Source organism: Mytilus edulis, chromosome 8, assembly GCF_963676685.1.
Source record: "Mytilus edulis chromosome 8, xbMytEdul2.2, whole genome shotgun sequence".
Taxonomy (NCBI): Eukaryota; Metazoa; Mollusca; class Bivalvia; order Mytilida; family Mytilidae; genus Mytilus; species Mytilus edulis.
In genome coordinates, this window is record NC_092351.1 from 16050562 (window position 1) to 16054944 (window position 4383).

The 4383-nt window shown below is 31.4% G+C and overlaps 1 long non-coding RNA gene across 1 annotated transcript; it reads right to left on the reverse strand.

The window, feature by feature from the left end:
* Positions 1-1197: 1197 nt before the first annotated feature.
* On the reverse strand, positions 1198-3683 carry LOC139486917 (uncharacterized). The gene is made up of 2 exons (XR_011655680.1): positions 3363-3683; positions 1198-1455 (listed from the first exon to the last, which is right to left on the reverse strand). It is a non-coding gene; the product is annotated as an uncharacterized lncRNA (long non-coding RNA).
* Between the last annotated feature and the right edge of the window lie 700 nt (positions 3684-4383).

Genomic DNA, 4383 nt, shown 5'->3' on the forward strand with positions numbered 1-4383 from the left:
ATATTGTTCTTTCTCCCGATAATCTGACAATGAAAGTCAGGACAAACGAAACACTCAAACAAAACCCAGAAAACTGTCATTAGCCTAGCAACGATTGGAAATTAAAGTTATTCCAATACATGTAACTATGAAAACACATAACACAAAGGTCAACAACACTTTGGTCATTTAAGGAGAAGGTTAATATGCTGTTAAGAAAATAATAGAAAACAATATAAATATAATTACTGAGAACTGAAAAAAAAACACTTTAAGAGGTTAACAGCACAGGGCTTTGCTGCTTTTCAATACGCAATTATCGAAATCATTTTGGGAGCTTATACGCTATCTTATAAATAAATGAATATAAGCACCAATAATAAATTTCAATTCTGAAAAGAAGAATCAGAAACCAAATAGCAGTTGTCTTGAAGTTTCTATGGTCTCCAATCTCTGGCAGTACTAATCAATTGGATTCTTGAAATGACAAATATTGAACTGCCTAATATTGATAATTAACATTATTTTATCTGGTTACTTCGAAAATATAAAAATGAGTTGTTTTTAATATATTAAACAATGCAAAATATTTGGCTCAGAAAATAATAGTTATCAAAGGTACATTTACCATACAAAACAATCAGATGTGTTTCCATATTTGACAACTTTATAGACCATTAAAAGTATTTGGAAGGTCATCTAATTTACCCCAATTCAGGAACTAGGAACAGAGCATCTCATTGAAATTTCTTTTTGAAGATTTGTATACCAAATACAGGATTCACTTGTTGCTTTTCAGTTCTTTTTACTTTTATTTCTTTTCTTAAAGTTTGAGAATTTACCTAATGCTATATAATACTATATTCTGTTGTTGTCTTGATTTAAAATTGCATAAGTCTGAATATATCCCTCCGTATACCTTTCTTCATACATTGTGCCACATTATGTTTTCTATATGCCATTTCACCACGAAAATAATGTTGATAAAGCAAGAGCTATTAGAAGTACATAATGATTTTTTTATAATTATTATTAACATGATTAAAAAGAATATCCATTTGTATCAAAAGGTGTGTCAATATGTCTTTGAGCCAGATGTTGTCATCAGTTACCGTATATAGAAAAAAATCGCCACTAGAACACTCCAATCAATGATGGTCTATTTTTGTCTTCTAACGGTCCTGTTATCATCAGGCTAAAAATCATTGATGTTAAATATTTTTGAGCATGTTTAAAAATTTTTAAAAGTTTATTTCTAAACCAAAAAATTACATATGTTGGTTCCTGAACACTGAAACATCCGCAAGAACATGTTGATTATGATCCACGCTGTCATTGGTTTGGATGTCTTCCGAATAATCTGAGTGTTCAGCGAATGTATCCGATACCATATCATTAATTGAATTATCGAGGGACGTTGTCATACGAGAGGACGAGCGTTGATGAATCCTTCTTGTTTCACTTTGGTACTTGAATCTAAAACAGATATCTTAAACTTAATAAATCACAAAAATCATCTACATCTGTGCCAAACATCACATTCACATTTACATATGGTACTTTTCACACATGCATTAGTATTACGATTTATTATGGATTATCACATGTATACAAAAACGTTTTTGAAGTATTTCGATTTAAATCAGGAATAACATTATATATTTTTTTTCTGAATAACGTTCAAATAACATGATCTCTATAAACTCATACAAAATACAAGGATTAACATTTGGTATTCCAGACGCGCTTTTCGTCTTCAAATGACTCAAAACGGACGCTCAGATCAAAAAGTTATAATACAAAATAAAGTACGAAAACTGTTGCTTGTCGTTTTGGTCTTTAAAGCTTTTTTTACCATGGCGTTGTTACTTTATTTCCGCCTCTTTTGAACAGCATTGGTTACTCGAAATATCGTAATAATTTGCCAAATACATTTAAGATTATATATTTTTGAGATAGCATAAATTTAGTATATGTATTTGTGTATTTGTGTTGTAAAATCATTTGTTTTTAGATTTAAAGTTACAACTTGCAATGCCTTACACATATACTAAAATCTGCTGAATTAGTTTAACTCAGATGTTTGAAGTCTTAACGATGATATATTCTTGAAATATTTATTTTAACATGTTACACATATATTTTTTTAAACCGAAATTATATAAAATGCATGTTTGTATTGAAACCAATGTTGATATAATTCAATTTTTAATGTTTGTAAAAACATTATTACAAAAATAGAAAACAAAAATAAAATAAATATCAGTACCATAATTTATATCTTTATAAATGTAATTTTAAAAAGGTTCCCCGTTATAATTGTTTTCACTAAATTTTAAATATTCCGAAATGGTTTTGACAATTTGCACGTTATACCGAGTAACATGAAGACATCGGTTGTATGTTCAATAAAGACAAAACAATTGTCTTATCTTCACAATTCATTCCTGCAACTGACTAATGACATAAAATTGAGAATGGAAATGGGGAATGTGCCAAAGAGACAACAACCCGACCATAGACAAAAACAACAGCAGAAGGTCACCAACAGGTCTTCAATGTAGCGAGAAATTCCCGCACCCGGAGGCGTCCTTCAGCTGGCCCCTAAACAAATATATACTAGTTCAGTGATAATGAACGCTATACTTATTTCCAAATTGTACACAAGAAACTAAAATTAAAATAATACAAGACTGACAAAGGCCAGAGGCTCCTGACTTGGGACAGGCGCAAAAATGCGGCGGGGTTAAACATGTTTGTGAGATCTCAACCCTCCCCCTATACCTCTAGCCAATGTAGAAAAGTAAACGCATAACAATATGCACATGAAAATTCAGTTCAAGAGAAGTCCGAGTCTGATGTCAGAAGATGTAACCAAAGAAAATAAACAAAATGACAATAATACATAAATAACAACAGACTACTAGCAGTTCACTGACATGCCAGCTCCAGACTTCAATTAAACTGACTGAACGATTATGATTTCATCATATGAACATCCGGCACAATCCTTCCCGTTAGGGGTTTAGTATCATACCATCATAACATATATGAGAATAACATAACCCGTGTCATGCCAACAACTGATTTTTGAATACATATCTTAATCAAAATTTGAAGCTGTGATTTTAATAGACTGATCTGTTAACTAATTTCGAGGAAACTGCTCTTTCCTCGTTTACACAATGCCCAAAAATGAATAACAAAAGATACCAAAGATATTATTAACAGTTTAAAAAATACATCAAGACTTAGCAATGCCAACCCTATCAAAAACTGGGGGGTATCATGTGCTACGAACGGGTAAACAGAGTTTGATCAACATGTAGCATCGTAAGTTTATAGAATTCAAAACCAGTAAATGTTGACTTATCATAACTTACCCGTGTGTTTTAAATCCAAATATTTCCTTCGTTTTTTCCCAGAATGCTTTGTTGCATGTAGCATACCATACAAAATTGAGCGAATAGTATGAGTATTGGAACACTAACAAGACAGACTTTGCAACACTCATTTTAGTCTTTTTCAATTCATTTTCATATTTGTTATAAGAATCGTATATAAAATATACGCTTATTGGAACGGTAGTTAGTAAAAAATAAGAGCTATTTAGCAATAACATTCGAGTGAGTTTCTGACTGAAATGACGTCTGTTTCGTGCTTTTCTGCTATTTCTGGACTCAACTACGGACGATTTTATAAATTTCAGATGCTTTTTAAGAGCTCTATAGACAAAAATATTAAGAATCAACATTATTGTAAACGGTAAAAGAGATAGAATAACTAAATCGATGTATGTAAATACATATTCTCCGAAATATTCGTATGCTGGTGTAAGGTTACCGCATGGTCCGTTTTTGCCTTCTATTCCGTTTGTCCAGAAGAAATGCATGTTAATTCCTGCTAGAATTATAAAAGCAGTTAAAGCAATGACTGATGTTTTCCTAATAGTTGCTACACGCATGTACAAAAATGGAAAATTTGTTTTGATAAATCTATCAATGATCAGACACACTAATATCCATGACGAGTAATGCATAGCAAAATACAGGACGAATAAATTTATTTTGCAACTTGCCTCTGACAATGTTCGGATATCTAGTTTAAAGGTATATTTAATCCAATAGCGTAAGAGACCGTCTAACAAAACTATTATATCCGTTATGGCTAAAATAAATAACAAAAAGAACGGCGTTCGTCGCCAAAATCGCAACTTTTTCAAAACAGCCAAAATCAAGCAATTTCCTAAAATTCCAACAACAATTAAAACGGGCGATATATATATATATATACGTAACTTTCTGCACGTTTTAAGGCATGAACTTCATTGTAATTTGATGTTTGATCTAGGGTTGTTGAGCTGTATGTGTTTGTGTTTAGAAACTGCAATGACACATTTTCTAA